Genomic DNA, 26196 nt, shown 5'->3' with positions numbered 1-26196 from the left:
CAGGAGAAGCCAGGGAGTTCCCAACGCCCCAGGTGTCCTCAGCCCACGACTGGCTGCTGTGGGAATGCGAAGCCCGGCTCCTTGTCTCAGAGCGGGGTTCCCAGGAGGATCAGGCTGAAGCTGGGACTTGGCCTCAAAGTGTCCCCTCGCATGGCCACCCCCTTCCCCTTCCTGCTCCTCTACTCCTGGTGCCCCTCCATCCAGGGGCCAGACCTTAAAGAGTCACCGCAAGAGAATCCTGGTCCCAAAGGAGCCTTCTGGGGGACCGGTGCTGAGAGAGGTTGTGGGCATGGCCCGCTGGGGCTCTGCCCGACCCAGGGCTGAGAGATGCCACCTCCCAGCTCTGGGTCCCTGCAGGAAGTGTTGGCAAGCACAGGGCCGGTCCTCCAAAGGCCCAGGTGCAGGGAGCCCAGGCCAAGCAGCCTGTGGAAGAAGCCACTTGCCGTGCCACCCCGGGAACAGGACTGCAGGCCCCGGCCCTTCCCACCTCCTCCTCCTCCTCCTCCTCCTCCCCCCCGCCCCGCCCCCACAGGGCACAGGGCTCAGAGACACCTCAGACTCTTGCTACCCAAAGTGCAAAGGGCATCAGTTGCTCCTCCAACCCCCCCACCACCGCCCAGCAGACCACGTTGTCCAGCCAGCCCCCGGGCCTCCCTGGGGTGCCCAGCACAAAAGTGCAGACACCCACCGGACCCTCAGTCTCAGTTTTCGGAGGTTTTTGCCACTCTAAGGACCCGCAGGCCAGCTGGGCCTTCGGGCAGGACAGAGAGCCCCGGAATCCGACGTGGAGAGCTGCGTGTACGTCCCCATCAGGAGGCGGTCCCCACCTCCGCGGCTCTCCCCTTGCGGGGAGCGGCAGCCCAGCCGGCAGCCGCAGGGCCTCAGGGAAGACACCAGGCTGGGCCCCCGCGGCACAGCGGGGGCGCGTCCCCCGCACTCACGCGACTTAGGGACGGCTGCTGGAGACTGCTGCGGCCACCCTGCTGCCGGGTTTCTGGAGGGCTTCCTGGAAGCAGCATCCACACCAAGCCCTTGGAAGGCCCAGGCGACGGAGGAGCCGGTCAGGCAGGGGCCGAGGACGGTGAGAGGCCGGGCGGGAAGGAGCGTGTCAGGCAGGGGCAGAGGACGGTGACCGGCCGGGCGGGGAGGAGCCGGTCAGGCGGGGGCCCAGGACAGTGACGGGCCTGGCCGGGGAGGAGTGCGTCAGGCAGGGGCAGAGGAGACGGGCTGGGTAAGGGTTAGGGTTACAGTTAGGGCACAATTCACAATCCCAAAGACGTGGAAGCGACCCCAGTGCCCATCCATCCAGGAGTGCATCAATAAAATGTGGCGCGTGGACACCACGGAGTGCCATTCGGCTGTGAGGAGCAGCGGTGAGAGGGCGCCTCTCGTGTTCTCCTGGCCAGAGCTGGAACCCGTTCCAGTAAACCAAGTATCCCAAGAATGGACACACGAGCACCACGTGAGCGCGCTCACCAGCAAATTGGTACGAACGGATGGACGCCTAAGTGGACAGAGAGGAATCACCTTCATCGGGTGGGTGTCGGGCGGGTGGGGGGAGGGGAGGGGCATACACATCCATTAGGCATGGGGTGGGTGCGCACCGACTGGGGGATGGGCGCACTTGAAGCTCTGACCCGAGGGGGGAGGCTTGGAGAGGGCAAGGCACCCGACCTTAACATTGGTACCCCCACAATACGCTGGAACAACATGAGAGGTATATGAATAAGAACACAGGGGGGGCCGGGCGCGGTGGCTCACGCCTGTAATCCTAGCTCTCTGGGAGGCCGAGGCGGGCGGATTGCTCCAGGTCAGGAGTTCGAAACCAGCCTGAGCAAGAGCGAGACCCCGTCTCTACTAAAAATAGAAAGAAATTAATTGGCCAACTAATATATATAGAAAAACACAGCCGGGCGTGGTGGTGCATGCCTGTAGTCCCAACTACTCGGGAGGCTGAGGCAGCAGGATTGCTTGAGCCCGGAGATTGAGGTTGCTGTGAGCTAGGCTGACGCCATGGCACTCACTCTAGCCTGGGCAGCAAAACGAGACTCTGTCTCAAAAAAAAAAAAAAAAAAAGAACACAGGGGGGAGGGCGGCACGGGCAACACATGTCACCTGAATACTTGTACTCCCATCATCTGCTTGAAAAGAGAGAGAAAAGAAAATGCAATCCTAGAGGTAAGAGACACTTTTTAAAAATAATGAATCCGAAGAGAAAAGTAAAAGGAGGCCTGTGGAGCAGGTCTGGGTGTGACTCCGGATCCCCCAACATCAGGTGCCACCACCAAAGTTTCCTGCGTGTAGCCCATAGAACCCCAAAATCAACGGGACGAGTTCTGGTCACATACTCCCTCAAAATGACATCCTGGCCTTCTTCTGGAACTCCCTCCCCTCTCAGACTCTCAAGGTTTCCTCCAGCGTGTCGGTTCCCACAGAGCAGACCTTTGGTCTGAGACCTGACGGTCCAGATGCCACGCATGCTGCCGCGTGGCGGCGGTGTCGAGGCTTGGGACAAGAGGAGGCCCCACGGTGCGGGCTGGGGCGCCAGGCACCGCGCGGGCGCTGAGGGTGGGGGTGACCCCCACCCCGGGCCGCCGCCGCGCTCCCAGAAAGGGGACAGAACAAGAGGCAAGAAAAAAAAAAAAAAAAGCAGCAGCCTGTGGCACCCGGTATTCCCAGGCGGTCTCCCATCCAAGTACTAACCAGGCCCGACCCTGCTTAGCTTCCGAGACCAGACGAGATCGGGGGCGTTCAGGGTGGTGTGGCCCTAGACGGCGGCGGAGGGCGCCCCTGCCCCGCTCGAGAAGCCGAGCCTCTCTGGGCTTCCCCGCCGCCGCCTCCCGCCCCAGGCCCCGCGCCGGGCCGGGCCGGGCTGGTTGAGTTCGCCGGCCGGGTCCCGCTGGCTCCCAGGGACGGGGGTGATGGGCGGGGCGGGGCGGGGCGGGGCGGGGTGGGGGGCTGTCTCTCTATACACACACACACACACTCACACTCACTCACACTCACACAAGATGCGCCTCCACGGCTGGACTCGCCAAGGTGGAGCCCTCCCAGCCCCCCTCGTCTCCTCGCCCGGCCTCCTTCACCTACCCGCTGCCCACCCCCAGCGCGTCGCTGCCGCTGACTGCGCAGGCGCGGGACGCTCGCCCTTTGACCCCAGCCAGGGGCCGCCCTCCCCCACAACCCCTTTCAGCTGCGCCCCCCCCCTCGCCCTGTGGGTGGGCTGCCGCCTATTCCCCCGGGCCAGGGCTGGGGCACAGCCAGTGTATGGGGCGTCTCTCTCTGGGGATGTGTCCCATGGGTGGGGTGGGGTGGCGTGGTTTGGGGGGCGCTGAAGAAATCAGTCCCCTCCATCTCCTACCTCTGGAAAACGCCCAAGCCCGTGGAGAACTGCCGGCACCGCTTCGTGGGGGCCGGGACCCTCCTCCGTGTCCTCCTGTGGCCCAGTCCAAGGGGCCTGGGCCTGGCCGGGGCTGCATTGGACCCCGACCACCCTGGCGTGTGGACTCGCTAAAAATCGGCCATTAGATATTGGATTCCAGCTTCCTGGAGGTCATTTCACTAATGAGTGCACCGGAAAGAGTTTCCTAATCCATCTGTGAGGGTGGCAACTGAAAGAGAATTTTAAAGCTGACAGAATAGGCGAGGGAAGGCATAGGAGATTTCCACACCCAGCAAGGAAGACTTTCCCGAAATGGAAGAAAGAAACGAGCAAACAGAGACACCGGTAGCCCGCCCGGAAAAGAGTCTGCCCCTGAGAGAAAGCACCCTGACCGGGTTCACCCGTGGGTGGGTGGCGAGCTAGCGGCATTCAGAAGAGCGAGGCCCGCAGTCTGTGCGGAAGACACGTGCGCTCGGGTGTGTGTGGCGGCGCGATTCCCAAGCAGCTCTAGACGTTAAACCCAGGAGAAGCCAGGGAGTTCCCAACGCCCCAGGTGTCCTCAGCCCACGACTGGCTGCTGTGGGAATGCGAAGCCCGGCTCCTTGTCTCAGAGCGGGGTTCCCAGGAGGATCAGGCTGAAGCTGGGACTTGGCCTCAAAGTGTCCCCTCGCATGGCCACCCCCTTCCCCTTCCTGCTCCTCTACTCCTGGTGCCCCTCCATCCAGGGGCCAGACCTTAAAGAGTCACCGCAAGAGAATCCTGGTCCCAAAGGAGCCTTCTGGGGGACCGGTGCTGAGAGAGGTTGTGGGCATGGCCCGCTGGGGCTCTGCCCGACCCAGGGCTGAGAGATGCCACCTCCCAGCTCTGGGTCCCTGCAGGAAGTGTTGGCAAGCACAGGGCCGGTCCTCCAAAGGCCCAGGTGCAGGGAGCCCAGGCCAAGCAGCCTGTGGAAGAAGCCACTTGCCGTGCCACCCCGGGAACAGGACTGCAGGCCCCGGCCCTTCCCACCTCCTCCTCCTCCTCCTCCTCCTCCCCCCCGCCCCGCCCCCACAGGGCACAGGGCTCAGAGACACCTCAGACTCTTGCTACCCAAAGTGCAAAGGGCATCAGTTGCTCCTCCAACCCCCCCACCACCGCCCAGCAGACCACGTTGTCCAGCCAGCCCCCGGGCCTCCCTGGGGTGCCCAGCACAAAAGTGCAGACACCCACCGGACCCTCAGTCTCAGTTTTCGGAGGTTTTTGCCACTCTAAGGACCCGCAGGCCAGCTGGGCCTTCGGGCAGGACAGAGAGCCCCGGAATCCGACGTGGAGAGCTGCGTGTACGTCCCCATCAGGAGGCGGTCCCCACCTCCGCGGCTCTCCCCTTGCGGGGAGCGGCAGCCCAGCCGGCAGCCGCAGGGCCTCAGGGAAGACACCAGGCTGGGCCCCCGCGGCACAGCGGGGGCGCGTCCCCCGCACTCACGCGACTTAGGGACGGCTGCTGGAGACTGCTGCGGCCACCCTGCTGCCGGGTTTCTGGAGGGCTTCCTGGAAGCAGCATCCACACCAAGCCCTTGGAAGGCCCAGGCGACGGAGGAGCCGGTCAGGCAGGGGCCGAGGACGGTGAGAGGCCGGGCGGGAAGGAGCGTGTCAGGCAGGGGCAGAGGACGGTGACCGGCCGGGCGGGGAGGAGCCGGTCAGGCGGGGGCCCAGGACAGTGACGGGCCTGGCCGGGGAGGAGTGCGTCAGGCAGGGGCAGAGGAGACGGGCTGGGTAAGGGTTAGGGTTACAGTTAGGGCACAATTCACAATCCCAAAGACGTGGAAGCGACCCCAGTGCCCATCCATCCAGGAGTGCATCAATAAAATGTGGCGCGTGGACACCACGGAGTGCCATTCGGCTGTGAGGAGCAGCGGTGAGAGGGCGCCTCTCGTGTTCTCCTGGCCAGAGCTGGAACCCGTTCCAGTAAACCAAGTATCCCAAGAATGGACACACGAGCACCACGTGAGCGCGCTCACCAGCAAATTGGTACGAACGGATGGACGCCTAAGTGGACAGAGAGGAATCACCTTCATCGGGTGGGTGTCGGGCGGGTGGGGGGAGGGGAGGGGCATACACATCCATTAGGCATGGGGTGGGTGCGCACCGACTGGGGGATGGGCGCACTTGAAGCTCTGACCCGAGGGGGGAGGCTTGGAGAGGGCAAGGCACCCGACCTTAACATTGGTACCCCCACAATACGCTGGAACAACATGAGAGGTATATGAATAAGAACACAGGGGGGGCCGGGCGCGGTGGCTCACGCCTGTAATCCTAGCTCTCTGGGAGGCCGAGGCGGGCGGATTGCTCCAGGTCAGGAGTTCGAAACCAGCCTGAGCAAGAGCGAGACCCCGTCTCTACTAAAAATAGAAAGAAATTAATTGGCCAACTAATATATATAGAAAAACACAGCCGGGCGTGGTGGTGCATGCCTGTAGTCCCAACTACTCGGGAGGCTGAGGCAGCAGGATTGCTTGAGCCCGGAGATTGAGGTTGCTGTGAGCTAGGCTGACGCCATGGCACTCACTCTAGCCTGGGCAGCAAAACGAGACTCTGTCTCAAAAAAAAAAAAAAAAAAAGAACACAGGGGGGAGGGCGGCACGGGCAACACATGTCACCTGAATACTTGTACTCCCATCATCTGCTTGAAAAGAGAGAGAAAAGAAAATGCAATCCTAGAGGTAAGAGACACTTTTTAAAAATAATGAATCCGAAGAGAAAAGTAAAAGGAGGCCTGTGGAGCAGGTCTGGGTGTGACTCCGGATCCCCCAACATCAGGTGCCACCACCAAAGTTTCCTGCGTGTAGCCCATAGAACCCCAAAATCAACGGGACGAGTTCTGGTCACATACTCCCTCAAAATGACATCCTGGCCTTCTTCTGGAACTCCCTCCCCTCTCAGACTCTCAAGGTTTCCTCCAGCGTGTCGGTTCCCACAGAGCAGACCTTTGGTCTGAGACCTGACGGTCCAGATGCCACGCATGCTGCCGCGTGGCGGCGGTGTCGAGGCTTGGGACAAGAGGAGGCCCCACGGTGCGGGCTGGGGCGCCAGGCACCGCGCGGGCGCTGAGGGTGGGGGTGACCCCCACCCCGGGCCGCCGCCGCGCTCCCAGAAAGGGGACAGAACAAGAGGCAAGAAAAAAAAAAAAAAAAGCAGCAGCCTGTGGCACCCGGTATTCCCAGGCGGTCTCCCATCCAAGTACTAACCAGGCCCGACCCTGCTTAGCTTCCGAGACCAGACGAGATCGGGGGCGTTCAGGGTGGTGTGGCCCTAGACGGCGGCGGAGGGCGCCCCTGCCCCGCTCGAGAAGCCGAGCCTCTCTGGGCTTCCCCGCCGCCGCCTCCCGCCCCAGGCCCCGCGCCGGGCCCGGCCGGGCTGGTTGAGTTCGCCGGCCGGGTCCCGCTGGCTCCCAGGGACGGGGGTGATGGGCGGGGCGGGGCGGGGCGGGGCGGGGTGGGGGGGCTGTCTCTCTATACACACACACACACACTCACACTCACTCACACTCACACAAGATGCGCCTCCACGGCTGGACTCGCCAAGGTGGAGCCCTCCCAGCCCCCCTCGTCTCCTCGCCCGGCCTCCTTCACCTACCCGCTGCCCACCCCCAGCGCGTCGCTGCCGCTGACTGCGCAGGCGCGGGACGCTCGCCCTTTGACCCCAGCCAGGGGCCGCCCTCCCCCACAACCCCTTTCAGCTGCGCCCCCCCCCTCGCCCTGTGGGTGGGCTGCCGCCTATTCCCCCGGGCCAGGGCTGGGGCACAGCCAGTGTATGGGGCGTCTCTCTCTGGGGATGTGTCCCATGGGTGGGGTGGGGTGGCGTGGTTTGGGGGGCGCTGAAGAAATCAGTCCCCTCCATCTCCTACCTCTGGAAAACGCCCAAGCCCGTGGAGAACTGCCGGCACCGCTTCGTGGGGGCCGGGACCCTCCTCCGTGTCCTCCTGTGGCCCAGTCCAAGGGGCCTGGGCCTGGCCGGGGCTGCATTGGACCCCGACCACCCTGGCGTGTGGACTCGCTAAAAATCGGCCATTAGATATTGGATTCCAGCTTCCTGGAGGTCATTTCACTAATGAGTGCACCGGAAAGAGTTTCCTAATCCATCTGTGAGGGTGGCAACTGAAAGAGAATTTTAAAGCTGACAGAATAGGCGAGGGAAGGCATAGGAGATTTCCACACCCAGCAAGGAAGACTTTCCCGAAATGGAAGAAAGAAACGAGCAAACAGAGACACCGGTAGCCCGCCCGGAAAAGAGTCTGCCCCTGAGAGAAAGCACCCTGACCAGGTTCACCCGTGGGTGGGTGGCGAGCTAGCGGCATTCAGAAGAGCGAGGCCCGCAGTCTGTGCGGAAGACACGTGCGCTCGGGTGTGTGTGGCGGCGCGATTCACAAGCAGCTCTAGACGTTAAACCCAGGAGAAGCCAGGGAGTTCCCAACGCCCCAGGTGTCCTCAGCCCACGACTGGCTGCTGTGGGAATGCGAAGCCCGGCTCCTTGTCTCAGAGCGGGGTTCCCAGGAGGATCAGGCTGAAGCTGGGACTTGGCCTCAAAGTGTCCCCTCGCATGGCCACCCCCTTCCCCTTCCTGCTCCTCTACTCCTGGTGCCCCTCCATCCAGGGGCCAGACCTTAAAGAGTCACCGCAAGAGAATCCTGGTCCCAAAGGAGCCTTCTGGGGGACCGGTGCTGAGAGAGGTTGTGGGCATGGCCCGCTGGGGCTCTGCCCGACCCAGGGCTGAGAGATGCCACCTCCCAGCTCTGGGTCCCTGCAGGAAGTGTTGGCAAGCACAGGGCCGGTCCTCCAAAGGCCCAGGTGCAGGGAGCCCAGGCCAAGCAGCCTGTGGAAGAAGCCACTTGCCGTGCCACCCCGGGAACAGGACTGCAGGCCCCGGCCCTTCCCACCTCCTCCTCCTCCTCCTCCTCCTCCCCCCCGCCCCGCCCCCACAGGGCACAGGGCTCAGAGACACCTCAGACTCTTGCTACCCAAAGTGCAAAGGGCATCAGTTGCTCCTCCAACCCCCCCACCACCGCCCAGCAGACCACGTTGTCCAGCCAGCCCCCGGGCCTCCCTGGGGTGCCCAGCACAAAAGTGCAGACACCCACCGGACCCTCAGTCTCAGTTTTCGGAGGTTTTTGCCACTCTAAGGACCCGCAGGCCAGCTGGGCCTTCGGGCAGGACAGAGAGCCCCGGAATCCGACGTGGAGAGCTGCGTGTACGTCCCCATCAGGAGGCGGTCCCCACCTCCGCGGCTCTCCCCTTGCGGGGAGCGGCAGCCCAGCCGGCAGCCGCAGGGCCTCAGGGAAGACACCAGGCTGGGCCCCCGCGGCACAGCGGGGGCGCGTCCCCCGCACTCACGCGACTTAGGGACGGCTGCTGGAGACTGCTGCGGCCACCCTGCTGCCGGGTTTCTGGAGGGCTTCCTGGAAGCAGCATCCACACCAAGCCCTTGGAAGGCCCAGGCGACGGAGGAGCCGGTCAGGCAGGGGCCGAGGACGGTGAGAGGCCGGGCGGGAAGGAGCGTGTCAGGCAGGGGCAGAGGACGGTGACCGGCCGGGCGGGGAGGAGCCGGTCAGGCGGGGGCCCAGGACAGTGACGGGCCTGGCCGGGGAGGAGTGCGTCAGGCAGGGGCAGAGGAGACGGGCTGGGTAAGGGTTAGGGTTACAGTTAGGGCACAATTCACAATCCCAAAGACGTGGAAGCGACCCGAGTGCCCATCCATCCAGGAGTGCATCAATAAAATGTGGCGCGTGGACACCACGGAGTGCCATTCGGCTGTGAGGAGCAGCGGTGAGAGGGCGCCTCTCGTGTTCTCCTGGCCAGAGCTGGAACCCGTTCCAGTAAACCAAGTATCCCAAGAATGGACACACGAGCACCACGTGAGCGCGCTCACCAGCAAATTGGTACGAACGGATGGACGCCTAAGTGGACAGAGAGGAATCACCTTCATCGGGTGGGTGTCGGGCGGGTGGGGGGAGGGGAGGGGCATACACATCCATTAGGCATGGGGTGGGTGCGCACCGACTGGGGGATGGGCGCACTTGAAGCTCTGACCCGAGGGGGGAGGCTTGGAGAGGGCAAGGCACCCGACCTTAACATTGGTACCCCCACAATACGCTGGAACAACATGAGAGGTATATGAATAAGAACACAGGGGGGGCCGGGCGCGGTGGCTCACGCCTGTAATCCTAGCTCTCTGGGAGGCCGAGGCGGGCGGATTGCTCCAGGTCAGGAGTTCGAAACCAGCCTGAGCAAGAGCGAGACCCCGTCTCTACTAAAAATAGAAAGAAATTAATTGGCCAACTAATATATATAGAAAAACACAGCCGGGCGTGGTGGTGCATGCCTGTAGTCCCAACTACTCGGGAGGCTGAGGCAGCAGGATTGCTTGAGCCCGGAGATTGAGGTTGCTGTGAGCTAGGCTGACGCCATGGCACTCACTCTAGCCTGGGCAGCAAAACGAGACTCTGTCTCAAAAAAAAAAAAAAAAAAAGAACACAGGGGGGAGGGCGGCACGGGCAACACATGTCACCTGAATACTTGTACTCCCATCATCTGCTTGAAAAGAGAGAGAAAAGAAAATGCAATCCTAGAGGTAAGAGACACTTTTTAAAAATAATGAATCCGAAGAGAAAAGTAAAAGGAGGCCTGTGGAGCAGGTCTGGGTGTGACTCCGGATCCCCCAACATCAGGTGCCACCACCAAAGTTTCCTGCGTGTAGCCCATAGAACCCCAAAATCAACGGGACGAGTTCTGGTCACATACTCCCTCAAAATGACATCCTGGCCTTCTTCTGGAACTCCCTCCCCTCTCAGACTCTCAAGGTTTCCTCCAGCGTGTCGGTTCCCACAGAGCAGACCTTTGGTCTGAGACCTGACGGTCCAGATGCCACGCATGCTGCCGCGTGGCGGCGGTGTCGAGGCTTGGGACAAGAGGAGGCCCCACGGTGCGGGCTGGGGCGCCAGGCACCGCGCGGGCGCTGAGGGTGGGGGTGACCCCCACCCCGGGCCGCCGCCGCGCTCCCAGAAAGGGGACAGAACAAGAGGCAAGAAAAAAAAAAAAAAAAGCAGCAGCCTGTGGCACCCGGTATTCCCAGGCGGTCTCCCATCCAAGTACTAACCAGGCCCGACCCTGCTTAGCTTCCGAGACCAGACGAGATCGGGGGCGTTCAGGGTGGTGTGGCCCTAGACGGCGGCGGAGGGCGCCCCTGCCCCGCTCGAGAAGCCGAGCCTCTCTGGGCTTCCCCGCCGCCGCCTCCCGCCCCAGGCCCCGCGCCGGGCCCGGCCGGGCTGGTTGAGTTCGCCGGCCGGGTCCCGCTGGCTCCCAGGGACGGGGGTGATGGGCGGGGCGGGGCGGGGCGGGGCGGGGTGGGGGGGCTGTCTCTCTATACACACACACACACACTCACACTCACTCACACTCACACAAGATGCGCCTCCACGGCTGGACTCGCCAAGGTGGAGCCCTCCCAGCCCCCCTCGTCTCCTCGCCCGGCCTCCTTCACCTACCCGCTGCCCACCCCCAGCGCGTCGCTGCCGCTGACTGCGCAGGCGCGGGACGCTCGCCCTTTGACCCCAGCCAGGGGCCGCCCTCCCCCACAACCCCTTTCAGCTGCGCCCCCCCCCTCGCCCTGTGGGTGGGCTGCCGCCTATTCCCCCGGGCCAGGGCTGGGGCACAGCCAGTGTATGGGGCGTCTCTCTCTGGGGATGTGTCCCATGGGTGGGGTGGGGTGGCGTGGTTTGGGGGGCGCTGAAGAAATCAGTCCCCTCCATCTCCTACCTCTGGAAAACGCCCAAGCCCGTGGAGAACTGCCGGCACCGCTTCGTGGGGGCCGGGACCCTCCTCCGTGTCCTCCTGTGGCCCAGTCCAAGGGGCCTGGGCCTGGCCGGGGCTGCATTGGACCCCGACCACCCTGGCGTGTGGACTCGCTAAAAATCGGCCATTAGATATTGGATTCCAGCTTCCTGGAGGTCATTTCACTAATGAGTGCACCGGAAAGAGTTTCCTAATCCATCTGTGAGGGTGGCAACTGAAAGAGAATTTTAAAGCTGACAGAATAGGCGAGGGAAGGCATAGGAGATTTCCACAGCCAGCAAGGAAGACTTTCCCGAAATGGAAGAAAGAAACGAGCAAACAGAGACACCGGTAGCCCGCCCGGAAAAGAGTCTGCCCCTGAGAGAAAGCACCCTGACCAGGTTCACCCGTGGGTGGGTGGCGAGCTAGCGGCATTCAGAAGAGCGAGGCCCGCAGTCTGTGCGGAAGACACCTGCGCTCGGGTGTGTGTGGCGGCGCGATTCACAAGCAGCTCTAGACGTTAAACCCAGGAGAAGCCAGGGAGTTCCCAACGCCCCAGGTGTCCTCAGCCCACGACTGGCTGCTGTGGGAATGCGAAGCCCGGCTCCTTGTCTCAGAGCGGGGTTCCCAGGAGGATCAGGCTGAAGCTGGGACTTGGCCTCAAAGTGTCCCCTCGCATGGCCACCCCCTTCCCCTTCCTGCTCCTCTACTCCTGGTGCCCCTCCATCCAGGGGCCAGACCTTAAAGAGTCACCGCAAGAGAATCCTGGTCCCAAAGGAGCCTTCTGGGGGACCGGTGCTGAGAGAGGTTGTGGGCATGGCCCGCTGGGGCTCTGCCCGACCCAGGGCTGAGAGATGCCACCTCCCAGCTCTGGGTCCCTGCAGGAAGTGTTGGCAAGCACAGGGCCGGTCCTCCAAAGGCCCAGGTGCAGGGAGCCCAGGCCAAGCAGCCTGTGGAAGAAGCCACTTGCCGTGCCACCCCGGGAACAGGACTGCAGGCCCCGGCCCTTCCCACCTCCTCCTCCTCCTCCTCCTCCTCCCCCCCGCCCCGCCCCCACAGGGCACAGGGCTCAGAGACACCTCAGACTCTTGCTACCCAAAGTGCAAAGGGCATCAGTTGCTCCTCCAACCCCCCCACCACCGCCCAGCAGACCACGTTGTCCAGCCAGCCCCCGGGCCTCCCTGGGGTGCCCAGCACAAAAGTGCAGACACCCACCGGACCCTCAGTCTCAGTTTTCGGAGGTTTTTGCCACTCTAAGGACCCGCAGGCCAGCTGGGCCTTCGGGCAGGACAGAGAGCCCCGGAATCCGACGTGGAGAGCTGCGTGTACGTCCCCATCAGGAGGCGGTCCCCACCTCCGCGGCTCTCCCCTTGCGGGGAGCGGCAGCCCAGCCGGCAGCCGCAGGGCCTCAGGGAAGACACCAGGCTGGGCCCCCGCGGCACAGCGGGGGCGCGTCCCCCGCACTCACGCGACTTAGGGACGGCTGCTGGAGACTGCTGCGGCCACCCTGCTGCCGGGTTTCTGGAGGGCTTCCTGGAAGCAGCATCCACACCAAGCCCTTGGAAGGCCCAGGCGACGGAGGAGCCGGTCAGGCAGGGGCCGAGGACGGTGAGAGGCCGGGCGGGAAGGAGCGTGTCAGGCAGGGGCAGAGGACGGTGACCGGCCGGGCGGGGAGGAGCCGGTCAGGCGGGGGCCCAGGACAGTGACGGGCCTGGCCGGGGAGGAGTGCGTCAGGCAGGGGCAGAGGAGACGGGCTGGGTAAGGGTTAGGGTTACAGTTAGGGCACAATTCACAATCCCAAAGACGTGGAAGCGACCCGAGTGCCCATCCATCCAGGAGTGCATCAATAAAATGTGGCGCGTGGACACCACGGAGTGCCATTCGGCTGTGAGGAGCAGCGGTGAGAGGGCGCCTCTCGTGTTCTCCTGGCCAGAGCTGGAACCCGTTCCAGTAAACCAAGTATCCCAAGAATGGACACACGAGCACCACGTGAGCGCGCTCACCAGCAAATTGGTACGAACGGATGGACGCCTAAGTGGACAGAGAGGAATCACCTTCATCGGGTGGGTGTCGGGCGGGTGGGGGGAGGGGAGGGGCATACACATCCATTAGGCATGGGGTGGGTGCGCACCGACTGGGGGATGGGCGCACTTGAAGCTCTGACCCGAGGGGGGAGGCTTGGAGAGGGCAAGGCACCCGACCTTAACATTGGTACCCCCACAATACGCTGGAACAACATGAGAGGTATATGAATAAGAACACAGGGGGGGCCGGGCGCGGTGGCTCACGCCTGTAATCCTAGCTCTCTGGGAGGCCGAGGCGGGCGGATTGCTCCAGGTCAGGAGTTCGAAACCAGCCTGAGCAAGAGCGAGACCCCGTCTCTACTAAAAATAGAAAGAAATTAATTGGCCAACTAATATATATAGAAAAACACAGCCGGGCGTGGTGGTGCATGCCTGTAGTCCCAACTACTCGGGAGGCTGAGGCAGCAGGATTGCTTGAGCCCGGAGATTGAGGTTGCTGTGAGCTAGGCTGACGCCATGGCACTCACTCTAGCCTGGGCAGCAAAACGAGACTCTGTCTCAAAAAAAAAAAAAAAAAAAGAACACAGGGGGGAGGGCGGCACGGGCAACACATGTCACCTGAATACTTGTACTCCCATCATCTGCTTGAAAAGAGAGAGAAAAGAAAATGCAATCCTAGAGGTAAGAGACACTTTTTAAAAATAATGAATCCGAAGAGAAAAGTAAAAGGAGGCCTGTGGAGCAGGTCTGGGTGTGACTCCGGATCCCCCAACATCAGGTGCCACCACCAAAGTTTCCTGCGTGTAGCCCATAGAACCCCAAAATCAACGGGACGAGTTCTGGTCACATACTCCCTCAAAATGACATCCTGGCCTTCTTCTGGAACTCCCTCCCCTCTCAGACTCTCAAGGTTTCCTCCAGCGTGTCGGTTCCCACAGAGCAGACCTTTGGTCTGAGACCTGACGGTCCAGATGCCACGCATGCTGCCGCGTGGCGGCGGTGTCGAGGCTTGGGACAAGAGGAGGCCCCACGGTGCGGGCTGGGGCGCCAGGCACCGCGCGGGCGCTGAGGGTGGGGGTGACCCCCACCCCGGGCCGCCGCCGCGCTCCCAGAAAGGGGACAGAACAAGAGGCAAGAAAAAAAAAAAAAAAAGCAGCAGCCTGTGGCACCCGGTATTCCCAGGCGGTCTCCCATCCAAGTACTAACCAGGCCCGACCCTGCTTAGCTTCCGAGACCAGACGAGATCGGGGGCGTTCAGGGTGGTGTGGCCCTAGACGGCGGCGGAGGGCGCCCCTGCCCCGCTCGAGAAGCCGAGCCTCTCTGGGCTTCCCCGCCGCCGCCTCCCGCCCCAGGCCCCGCGCCGGGCCGGGCCGGGCTGGTTGAGTTCGCCGGCCGGGTCCCGCTGGCTCCCAGGGACGGGGGTGATGGGCGGGGCGGGGCGGGGCGGGGCGGGGTGGGGGGCTGTCTCTCTATACACACACACACACACTCACACTCACTCACACTCACACAAGATGCGCCTCCACGGCTGGACTCGCCAAGGTGGAGCCCTCCCAGCCCCCCTCGTCTCCTCGCCCGGCCTCCTTCACCTACCCGCTGCCCACCCCCAGCGCGTCGCTGCCGCTGACTGCGCAGGCGCGGGACGCTCGCCCTTTGACCCCAGCCAGGGGCCGCCCTCCCCCACAACCCCTTTCAGCTGCGCCCCCCCCCTCGCCCTGTGGGTGGGCTGCCGCCTATTCCCCCGGGCCAGGGCTGGGGCACAGCCAGTGTATGGGGCGTCTCTCTCTGGGGATGTGTCCCATGGGTGGGGTGGGGTGGCGTGGTTTGGGGGGCGCTGAAGAAATCAGTCCCCTCCATCTCCTACCTCTGGAAAACGCCCAAGCCCGTGGAGAACTGCCGGCACCGCTTCGTGGGGGCCGGGACCCTCCTCCGTGTCCTCCTGTGGCCCAGTCCAAGGGGCCTGGGCCTGGCCGGGGCTGCATTGGACCCCGACCACCCTGGCGTGTGGACTCGCTAAAAATCGGCCATTAGATATTGGATTCCAGCTTCCTGGAGGTCATTTCACTAATGAGTGCACCGGAAAGAGTTTCCTAATCCATCTGTGAGGGTGGCAACTGAAAGAGAATTTTAAAGCTGACAGAATAGGCGAGGGAAGGCATAGGAGATTTCCACACCCAGCAAGGAAGACTGTCCCGAAATGGAAGAAAGAAACGAGCAAACAGAGACACCGGTAGCCCGCCCGGAAAAGAGTCTGCCCCTGAGAGAAAGCACCCTGACCAGGTTCACCCGTGGGTGGGTGGCGAGCTAGCGGCATTCAGAAGAGCGAGGCCCGCAGTCTGTGCGGAAGACACCTGCGCTCGGGTGTGTGTGGCGGCGCGATTCACAAGCAGCTCTAGACGTTAAACCCAGGAGAAGCCAGGGAGTTCCCAACGCCCCAGGTGTCCTCAGCCCACGACTGGCTGCTGTGGGAATGCGAAGCCCGGCTCCTTGTCTCAGAGCGGGGTTCCCAGGAGGATCAGGCTGAAGCTGGGACTTGGCCTCAAAGTGTCCCCTCGCATGGCCACCCCCTTCCCCTTCCTGCTCCTCTACTCCTGGTGCCCCTCCATCCAGGGGCCAGACCTTAAAGAGTCACCGCAAGAGAATCCTGGTCCCAAAGGAGCCTTCTGGGGGACCGGTGCTGAGAGAGGTTGTGGGCATGGCCCGCTGGGGCTCTGCCCGACCCAGGGCTGAGAGATGCCACCTCCCAGCTCTGGGTCCCTGCAGGAAGTGTTGGCAAGCACAGGGCCGGTCCTCCAAAGGCCCAGGTGCAGGGAGCCCAGGCCAAGCAGCCTGTGGAAGAAGCCACTTGCCGTGCCACCCCGGGAACAGGACTGCAGGCCCCGGCCCTTCCCACCTCCTCCTCCTCCTCCTCCTCCTCCCCCCCGCCCCGCCCCCACAGGGCACAGGGCTCAGAGACACCTCAGACTCTTGCTACCCAAAGTGCAAAGGGCATCAGTTGCTCCTCCAACCCCCCCACCACCGCCCAGCAGACCACGTTGTCCAGCCAGCCCCCGGGCCTCCCTGGGGTGCCCAGCACAAAAGTGCAGACACCCACCGGACCCTCAGTCTCAGTTTTCGGAGGTTTTTGCCACTCTAAGGACCCGCAGGCCAGCTGGGCCTTCGGGCAGGACAGAGAGCCCCGGAATCCGACGTGGAGAGCTGCGTGTACGTCCCCATCAGGAGGCGGTCCCCACCTCCGCGGCTCTCCCCTTGCGGGGAGCGGCTGGGCTGCCGGCAGCCGCAGGGCCTCAGGGAAGACACCAGGCTGGGCCCCCGCGGCACAGCGGGGGCGCGTCCCCCGCACTCACGCGACTTAGGGACGGCTGCTGGAGACTGCTGCGGCCACCCTGCTGCCGGGTTTCTGGAGGGCTTCCTGGAAGCAGCATCCACACCAAGCCCTTGGAAGGCCCAGGCGACGGAGGAGCCGGTCAGGCAGGGGCCGAGGACGGTGAGAGGCCGGGCGGGAAGGAGCGTGTCAGGCAGGGGCAGAGGACGGTGACCGGCCGGGCGGGGAGGAGCCGGTCAGGCGGGGGCCCAGGACAGTGACGGGCCTGGCCGGGGAGGAGTGCGTCAGGCAGGGGCAGAGGAGACGGGCTGGGTAAGGGTTAGGGTTACAGTTAGGGCACAATTCACAATCCCAAAGACGTGGAAGCGACCCGAGTGCCCATCCATCCAGGAGTGCATCAATAAAATGTGGCGCGTGGACACCACGGAGTGCCATTCGGCTGTGAGGAGCAGCGGTGAGAGGGCGCCTCTCGTGTTCTCCTGGCCAGAGCTGGAACCCGTTCCAGTAAACCAAGTATCCCAAGAATGGACACACGAGCACCACGTGAGCGCGCTCACCAGCAAATTGGTACGAACGGATGGACGCCTAAGTGGACAGAGAGGAATCACCTTCATCGGGTGGGTGTCGGGCGGGTGGGGGGAGGGGAGGGGCATACACATCCATTAGGCATGGGGTGGGTGCGCACCGACTGGGGGATGGGCGCACTTGAAGCTCTGACCCGAGGGGGGAGGCTTGGAGAGGGCAAGGCACCCGACCTTAACATTGGTACCCCCACAATACGCTGGAACAACATGAGAGGTATATGAATAAGAACACAGGGGGGGCCGGGCGCGGTGGCTCACGCCTGTAATCCTAGCTCTCTGGGAGGCCGAGGCGGGCGGATTGCTCCAGGTCAGGAGTTCGAAACCAGCCTGAGCAAGAGCGAGACCCCGTCTCTACTAAAAATAGAAAGAAATTAATTGGCCAACTAATATATATAGAAAAACACAGCCGGGCGTGGTGGTGCATGCCTGTAGTCCCAACTACTCGGGAGGCTGAGGCAGCAGGATTGCTTGAGCCCGGAGATTGAGGTTGCTGTGAGCTAGGCTGACGCCATGGCACTCACTCTAGCCTGGGCAGCAAAACGAGACTCTGTCTCAAAAAAAAAAAAAAAAAAAGAACACAGGGGGGAGGGCGGCACGGGCAACACATGTCACCTGAATACTTGTACTCCCATCATCTGCTTGAAAAGAGAGAGAAAAGAAAATGCAATCCTAGAGGTAAGAGACACTTTTTAAAAATAATGAATCCGAAGAGAAAAGTAAAAGGAGGCCTGTGGAGCAGGTCTGGGTGTGACTCCGGATCCCCCAACATCAGGTGCCACCACCAAAGTTTCCTGCGTGTAGCCCATAGAACCCCAAAATCAACGGGACGAGTTCTGGTCACATACTCCCTCAAAATGACATCCTGGCCTTCTTCTGGAACTCCCTCCCCTCTCAGACTCTCAAGGTTTCCTCCAGCGTGTCGGTTCCCACAGAGCAGACCTTTGGTCTGAGACCTGACAGTCCAGATGCCACGCATGCTGCCGCGTGGCGGCGGTGTCGAGGCTTGGGACAAGAGGAGGCCCCACGGTGCGGGCTGGGGCGCCAGGCACCGCGCGGGCGCTGAGGGTGGGGGTGACCCCCACCCCGGGCCGCCGCCGCGCTCCCAGAAAGGGGACAGAACAAGAGGCAAGAAAAAAAAAAAAAAAAGCAGCAGCCTGTGGCACCCGGTATTCCCAGGCGGTCTCCCATCCAAGTACTAACCAGGCCCGACCCTGCTTAGCTTCCGAGACCAGACGAGATCGGGGGCGTTCAGGGTGGTGTGGCCCTAGACGGCGGCGGAGGGCGCCCCTGCCCCGCTCGAGAAGCCGAGCCTCTCTGGGCTTCCCCGCCGCCGCCTCCCGCCCCAGGCCCCGCGCCGGGCCGGGCCGGGCTGGTTGAGTTCGCCGGCCGGGTCCCGCTGGCTCCCAGGGACGGGGGTGATGGGCGGGGCGGGGCGGGGCGGGGCGGGGTGGGGGGCTGTCTCTCTATACACACACACACACACTCACACTCACTCACACTCACACAAGATGCGCCTCCACGGCTGGACTCGCCAAGGTGGAGCCCTCCCAGCCCCCCTCGTCTCCTCGCCCGGCCTCCTTCACCTACCCGCTGCCCACCCCCAGCGCGTCGCTGCCGCTGACTGCGCAGGCGCGGGACGCTCGCCCTTTGACCCCAGCCAGGGGCCGCCCTCCCCCACAACCCCTTTCAGCTGCGCCCCCCCCCTCGCCCTGTGGGTGGGCTGCCGCCTATTCCCCCGGGCCAGGGCTGGGGCACAGCCAGTGTATGGGGCGTCTCTCTCTGGGGATGTGTCCCATGGGTGGGGTGGGGTGGCGTGGTTTGGGGGGCGCTGAAGAAATCAGTCCCCTCCATCTCCTACCTCTGGAAAACGCCCAAGCCCGTGGAGAACTGCCGGCACCGCTTCGTGGGGGCCGGGACCCTCCTCCGTGTCCTCCTGTGGCCCAGTCCAAGGGGCCTGGGCCTGGCCGGGGCTGCATTGGACCCCGACCACCCTGGCGTGTGGACTCGCTAAAAATCGGCCATTAGATATTGGATTCCAGCTTCCTGGAGGTCATTTCACTAATGAGTGCACCGGAAAGAGTTTCCTAATCCATCTGTGAGGGTGGCAACTGAAAGAGAATTTTAAAGCTGACAGAATAGGCGAGGGAAGGCATAGGAGATTTCCACACCCAGCAAGGAAGACTGTCCCGAAATGGAAGAAAGAAACGAGCAAACAGAGACACCGGTAGCCCGCCCGGAAAAGAGTCTGCCCCTGAGAGAAAGCACCCTGACCAGGTTCACCCGTGGGTGGGTGGCGAGCTAGCGGCATTCAGAAGAGCGAGGCCCGCAGTCTGTGCGGAAGACACCTGCGCTCGGGTGTGTGTGGCGGCGCGATTCACAAGCAGCTCTAGACGTTAAACCCAGGAGAAGCCAGGGAGTTCCCAACGCCCCAGGTGTCCTCAGCCCACGACTGGCTGCTGTGGGAATGCGAAGCCCGGCTCCTTGTCTCAGAGCGGGGTTCCCAGGAGGATCAGGCTGAAGCTGGGACTTGGCCTCAAAGTGTCCCCTCGCATGGCCACCCCCTTCCCCTTCCTGCTCCTCTACTCCTGGTGCCCCTCCATCCAGGGGCCAGACCTTAAAGAGTCACCGCAAGAGAATCCTGGTCCCAAAGGAGCCTTCTGGGGGACCGGTGCTGAGAGAGGTTGTGGGCATGGCCCGCTGGGGCTCTGCCCGACCCAGGGCTGAGAGATGCCACCTCCCAGCTCTGGGTCCCTGCAGGAAGTGTTGGCAAGCACAGGGCCGGTCCTCCAAAGGCCCAGGTGCAGGGAGCCCAGGCCAAGCAGCCTGTGGAAGAAGCCACTTGCCGTGCCACCCCGGGAACAGGACTGCAGGCCCCGGCCCTTCCCACCTCCTCCTCCTCCTCCTCCTCCTCCCCCCCGCCCCGCCCCCACAGGGCACAGGGCTCAGAGACACCTCAGACTCTTGCTACCCAAAGTGCAAAGGGCATCAGTTGCTCCTCCAACCCCCCCACCACCGCCCAGCAGACCACGTTGTCCAGCCAGCCCCCGGGCCTCCCTGGGGTGCCCAGCACAAAAGTGCAGACACCCACCGGACCCTCAGTCTCAGTTTTCGGAGGTTTTTGCCACTCTAAGGACCCGCAGGCCAGCTGGGCCTTCGGGCAGGACAGAGAGCCCCGGAATCCGACGTGGAGAGCTGCGTGTACGTCCCCATCAGGAGGCGGTCCCCACCTCCGCGGCTCTCCCCTTGCGGGGAGCGGCAGCCCAGCCGGCAGCCGCAGGGCCTCAGGGAAGACACCAGGCTGGGCCCCCGCGGCACAGCGGGGGCGCGTCCCCCGCACTCACGCGACTTAGGGACGGCTGCTGGAGACTGCTGCGGCCACCCTGCTGCCGGGTTTCTGGAGGGCTTCCTGGAAGCAGCATCCACACCAAGCCCTTGGAAGGCCCAGGCGACGGAGGAGCCGGTCAGGCAGGGGCCGAGGACGGTGAGAGGCCGGGCGGGAAGGAGCGTGTCAGGCAGGGGCAGAGGACGGTGACCGGCCGGGCGGGGAGGAGCCGGTCAGGCGGGGGCCCAGGACAGTGACGGGCCTGGCCGGGGAGGAGTGCGTCAGGCAGGGGCAGAGGAGACGGGCTGGGTAAGGGTTAGGGTTACAGTTAGGGCACAATTCACAATCCCAAAGACGTGGAAGCGACCCGAGTGCCCATCCATCCAGGAGTGCATCAATAAAATGTGGCGCGTGGACACCACGGAGTGCCATTCGGCTGTGAGGAGCAGCGGTGAGAGGGCGCCTCTCGTGTTCTCCTGGCCAGAGCTGGAACCCGTTCCAGTAAACCAAGTATCCCAAGAATGGACACACGAGCACCACGTGAGCGCGCTCACCAGCAAATTGGTACGAACGGATGGACGCCTAAGTGGACAGAGAGGAATCACCTTCATCGGGTGGGTGTCGGGCGGGTGGGGGGAGGGGAGGGGCATACACATCCATTAGGCATGGGGTGGGTGCGCACCGACTGGGGGATGGGCGCACTTGAAGCTCTGACCCGAGGGGGGAGGCTTGGAGAGGGCAAGGCACCCGACCTTAACATTGGTACCCCCACAATACGCTGGAACAACATGAGAGGTATATGAATAAGAACACAGGGGGGGCCGGGCGCGGTGGCTCACGCCTGTAATCCTAGCTCTCTGGGAGGCCGAGGCGGGCGGATTGCTCCAGGTCAGGAGTTCGAAACCAGCCTGAGCAAGAGCGAGACCCCGTCTCTACTAAAAATAGAAAGAAATTAATTGGCCAACTAATATATATAGAAAAACACAGCCGGGCGTGGTGGTGCATGCCTGTAGTCCCAACTACTCGGGAGGCTGAGGCAGCAGGATTGCTTGAGCCCGGAGATTGAGGTTGCTGTGAGCTAGGCTGACGCCATGGCACTCACTCTAGCCTGGGCAGCAAAACGAGACTCTGTCTCAAAAAAAAAAAAAAAAAAAAGAACACAGGGGGGAGGGCGGCACGGGCAACACATGTCACCTGAATACTTGTACTCCCATCATCTGCTTGAAAAGAGAGAGAAAAGAAAATGCAATCCTAGAGGTAAGAGACACTTTTTAAAAATAATGAATCCGAAGAGAAAAGTAAAAGGAGGCCTGTGGAGCAGGTCTGGGTGTGACTCCGGATCCCCCAACATCAGGTGCCACCACCAAAGTTTCCTGCGTGTAGCCCATAGAACCCCAAAATCAACGGGACGAGTTCTGGTCACATACTCCCTCAAAATGACATCCTGGCCTTCTTCTGGAACTCCCTCCCCTCTCAGACTCTCAAGGTTTCCTCCAGCGTGTCGGTTCCCACAGAGCAGACCTTTGGTCTGAGACCTGACGGTCCAGATGCCACGCATGCTGCCGCGTGGCGGCGGTGTCGAGGCTTGGGACAAGAGGAGGCCCCACGGTGCGGGCTGGGGCGCCAGGCACCGCGCGGGCGCTGAGGGTGGGGGTGACCCCCACCCCGGGCCGCCGCCGCGCTCCCAGAAAGGGGACAGAACAAGAGGCAAGAAAAAAAAAAAAAAAAGCAGCAGCCTGTGGCACCCGGTATTCCCAGGCGGTCTCCCATCCAAGTACTAACCAGGCCCGACCCTGCTTAGCTTCCGAGACCAGACGAGATCGGGGGCGTTCAGGGTGGTGTGGCCCTAGACGGCGGCGGAGGGCGCCCCTGCCCCGCTCGAGAAGCCGAGCCTCTCTGGGCTTCCCCGCCGCCGCCTCCCGCCCCAGGCCCCGCGCCGGGCCCGGCCGGGCTGGTTGAGTTCGCCGGCCGGGTCCCGCTGGCTCCCAGGGACGGGGGTGATGGGCGGGGCGGGGCGGGGCGGGGCGGGGTGGGGGGGCTGTCTCTCTATACACACACACACACACTCACACTCACTCACACTCACACAAGATGCGCCTCCACGGCTGGACTCGCCAAGGTGGAGCCCTCCCAGCCCCCCTCGTCTCCTCGCCCGGCCTCCTTCACCTACCCGCTGCCCACCCCCAGCGCGTCGCTGCCGCTGACTGCGCAGGCGCGGGACGCTCGCCCTTTGACCCCAGCCAGGGGCCGCCCTCCCCCACAACCCCTTTCAGCTGCGCCCCCCCCCTCGCCCTGTGGGTGGGCTGCCGCCTATTCCCCCGGGCCAGGGCTGGGGCACAGCCAGTGTATGGGGCGTCTCTCTCTGGGGATGTGTCCCATGGGTGGGGTGGGGTGGCGTGGTTTGGGGGGCGCTGAAGAAATCAGTCCCCTCCATCTCCTACCTCTGGAAAACGCCCAAGCCCGTGGAGAACTGCCGGCACCGCTTCGTGGGGGCCGGGACCCTCCTCCGTGTCCTCCTGTGGCCCAGTCCAAGGGGCCTGGGCCTGGCCGGGGCTGCATTGGACCCCGACCACCCTGGCGTGTGGACTCGCTAAAAATCGGCCATTAGATATTGGATTCCAGCTTCCTGGAGGTCATTTCACTAATGAGTGCACCGGAAAGAGTTTCCTAATCCATCTGTGAGGGTGGCAACTGAAAGAGAATTTTAAAGCTGACAGAATAGGCGAGGGAAGGCATAGGAGATTTCCACACCCAGCAAGGAAGACTTTCCCGAAATGGAAGAAAGAAACGAGCAAACAGAGACACCGGTAGCCCGCCCGGAAAAGAGTCTGCCCCTGAGAGAAAGCACCCTGACCAGGTTCACCCGTGGGTGGGTGGCGAGCTAGCGGCATTCAGAAGAGCGAGGCCCGCAGTCTGTGCGGAAGACACGTGCGCTCGGGTGTGTGTGGCGGCGCGATTCACAAGCAGCTCTAGACGTTAAACCCAGGAGAAGCCAGGGAGTTCCCAACGCCCCAGGTGTCCTCAGCCCACGACTGGCTGCTGTGGGAATGCGAAGCCCGGCTCCTTGTCTCAGAGCGGGGTTCCCAGGAGGATCAGGCTGAAGCTGGGACTTGGCCTCAAAGTGTCCCCTCGCATGGCCACCCCCTTCCCCTTCCTGCTCCTCTACTCCTGGTGCCCCTCCATCCAGGGGCCAGACCTTAAAGAGTCACCGCAAGAGAATCCTGGTCCCAAAGGAGCCTTCTGGGGGACCGGTGCTGAGAGAGGTTGTGGGCATGGCCCGCTGGGGCTCTGCCCGACCCAGGGCTGAGAGATGCCACCTCCCAGCTCTGGGTCCCTGCAGGAAGTGTTGGCAAGCACAGGGCCGGTCCTCCAAAGGCCCAGGTGCAGGGAGCCCAGGCCAAGCAGCCTGTGGAAGAAGCCACTTGCCGTGCCACCCCGGGAACAGGACTGCAGGCCCCGGCCCTTCCCACCTCCTCCTCCTCCTCCTCCTCCTCCCCCCCGCCCCGCCCCCACAGGGCACAGGGCTCAGAGACACCTCAGACTCTTGCTACCCAAAGTGCAAAGGGCATCAGTTGCTCCTCCAACCCCCCCACCACCGCCCAGCAGACCACGTTGTCCAGCCAGCCCCCGGGCCTCCCTGGGGTGCCCAGCACAAAAGTGCAGACACCCACCGGACCCTCAGTCTCAGTTTTCGGAGGTTTTTGCCACTCTAAGGACCCGCAGGCCAGCTGGGCCTTCGGGCAGGACAGAGAGCCCCGGAATCCGACGTGGAGAGCTGCGTGTACGTCCCCATCAGGAGGCGGTCCCCACCTCCGCGGCTCTCCCCTTGCGGGGAGCGGCAGCCCAGCCGGCAGCCGCAGGGCCTCAGGGAAGACACCAGGCTGGGCCCCCGCGGCACAGCGGGGGCGCGTCCCCCGCACTCACGCGACTTAGGGACGGCTGCTGGAGACTGCTGCGGCCACCCTGCTGCCGGGTTTCTGGAGGGCTTCCTGGAAGCAGCATCCACACCAAGCCCTTGGAAGGCCCAGGCGACGGAGGAGCCGGTCAGGCAGGGGCCGAGGACGGTGAGAGGCCGGGCGGGAAGGAGCGTGTCAGGCAGGGGCAGAGGACGGTGACCGGCCGGGCGGGGAGGAGCCGGTCAGGCGGGGGCCCAGGACAGTGACGGGCCTGGCCGGGGAGGAGTGCGTCAGGCAGGGGCAGAGGAGACGGGCTGGGTAAGGGTTAGGGTTACAGTTAGGGCACAATTCACAATCCCAAAGACGTGGAAGCGACCCGAGTGCCCATCCATCCAGGAGTGCATCAATAAAATGTGGCGCGTGGACACCACGGAGTGCCATTCGGCTGTGAGGAGCAGCGGTGAGAGGGCGCCTCTCGTGTTCTCCTGGCCAGAGCTGGAACCCGTTCCAGTAAACCAAGTATCCCAAGAATGGACACACGAGCACCACGTGAGCGCGCTCACCAGCAAATTGGTACGAACGGATGGACGCCTAAGTGGACAGAGAGGAATCACCTTCATCGGGTGGGTGTCGGGCGGGTGGGGGGAGGGGAGGGGCATACACATCCATTAGGCATGGGGTGGGTGCGCACCGACTGGGGGATGGGCGCACTTGAAGCTCTGACCCGAGGGGGGAGGCTTGGAGAGGGCAAGGCACCCGACCTTAACATTGGTACCCCCACAATACGCTGGAACAACATGAGAGGTATATGAATAAGAACACAGGGGGGGCCGGGCGCGGTGGCTCACGCCTGTAATCCTAGCTCTCTGGGAGGCCGAGGCGGGCGGATTGCTCCAGGTCAGGAGTTCGAAACCAGCCTGAGCAAGAGCGAGACCCCGTCTCTACTAAAAATAGAAAGAAATTAATTGGCCAACTAATATATATAGAAAAACACAGCCGGGCGTGGTGGTGCATGCCTGTAGTCCCAACTACTCGGGAGGCTGAGGCAGCAGGATTGCTTGAGCCCGGAGATTGAGGTTGCTGTGAGCTAGGCTGACGCCATGGCACTCACTCTAGCCTGGGCAGCAAAACGAGACTCTGTCTCAAAAAAAAAAAAAAAAAAAAGAACACAGGGGGGAGGGCGGCACGGGCAACACATGTCACCTGAATACTTGTACTCCCATCATCTGCTTGAAAAGAGAGAGAAAAGAAAATGCAATCCTAGAGGTAAGAGACACTTTTTAAAAATAATGAATCCGAAGAGAAAAGTAAAAGGAGGCCTGTGGAGCAGGTCTGGGTGTGACTCCGGATCCCCCAACATCAGGTGCCACCACCAAAGTTTCCTGCGTGTAGCCCATAGAACCCCAAAATCAACGGGACGAGTTCTGGTCACATACTCCCTCAAAATGACATCCTGGCCTTCTTCTGGAACTCCCTCCCCTCTCAGACTCTCAAGGTTTCCTCCAGCGTGTCGGTTCCCACAGAGCAGACCTTTGGTCTGAGACCTGACGGTCCAGATGCCACGCATGCTGCCGCGTGGCGGCGGTGTCGAGGCTTGGGACAAGAGGAGGCCCCACGGTGCGGGCTGGGGCGCCAGGCACCGCGCGGGCGCTGAGGGTGGGGGTGACCCCCACCCCGGGCCGCCGCCGCGCTCCCAGAAAGGGGACAGAACAAGAGGCAAGAAAAAAAAAAAAAAAAGCAGCAGCCTGTGGCACCCGGTATTCCCAGGCGGTCTCCCATCCAAGTACTAACCAGGCCCGACCCTGCTTAGCTTCCGAGACCAGACGAGATCGGGGGCGTTCAGGGTGGTGTGGCCCTAGAC

The 26196-nt window shown here is 62.9% G+C and overlaps 7 non-coding genes across 7 annotated transcripts; all 7 read right to left on the bottom strand.

Moving 5' to 3' along the window:
- Positions 1 to 2654: 2654 nt before the first annotated feature.
- LOC142867177 (5S ribosomal RNA) lies at positions 2655 to 2773 on the bottom strand. Its single transcript, XR_012916904.1, has one exon. It is a non-coding gene; the product is annotated as a 5S ribosomal RNA (ribosomal RNA).
- A 3784-nt stretch (positions 2774 to 6557) lies between these two features.
- LOC142867176 (5S ribosomal RNA) lies at positions 6558 to 6676 on the bottom strand. The gene has a single exon (XR_012916903.1). It is a non-coding gene; the product is annotated as a 5S ribosomal RNA (ribosomal RNA).
- A 3785-nt stretch (positions 6677 to 10461) lies between these two features.
- On the bottom strand, positions 10462 to 10580 carry LOC142867174 (5S ribosomal RNA). Its single transcript, XR_012916901.1, has one exon. It is a non-coding gene; the product is annotated as a 5S ribosomal RNA (ribosomal RNA).
- A 3785-nt stretch (positions 10581 to 14365) lies between these two features.
- Positions 14366 to 14484, bottom strand: LOC142867173 (5S ribosomal RNA). Its single transcript, XR_012916900.1, has one exon. It is a non-coding gene; the product is annotated as a 5S ribosomal RNA (ribosomal RNA).
- Positions 14485 to 18268: 3784 nt separating this feature from the next.
- Positions 18269 to 18387, bottom strand: LOC142867172 (5S ribosomal RNA). Its single transcript, XR_012916899.1, has one exon. It is a non-coding gene; the product is annotated as a 5S ribosomal RNA (ribosomal RNA).
- A 3785-nt stretch (positions 18388 to 22172) lies between these two features.
- Positions 22173 to 22291, bottom strand: LOC142867171 (5S ribosomal RNA). Its single transcript, XR_012916898.1, has one exon. It is a non-coding gene; the product is annotated as a 5S ribosomal RNA (ribosomal RNA).
- Positions 22292 to 26077: 3786 nt separating this feature from the next.
- On the bottom strand, positions 26078 to 26196 carry LOC142867170 (5S ribosomal RNA). The gene has a single exon (XR_012916897.1). It is a non-coding gene; the product is annotated as a 5S ribosomal RNA (ribosomal RNA).

This window comes from Microcebus murinus, unplaced genomic scaffold, assembly GCF_040939455.1.
Source record: "Microcebus murinus isolate Inina unplaced genomic scaffold, M.murinus_Inina_mat1.0 scaf013_hap2_Mmur4.0, whole genome shotgun sequence".
NCBI lineage: Eukaryota > Metazoa > Chordata > Mammalia > Primates > Cheirogaleidae > Microcebus > Microcebus murinus.
The sequence above is the reverse complement of the archived record's forward strand: the minus strand, read 5'-3'. Positions and strand labels throughout refer to the sequence as shown.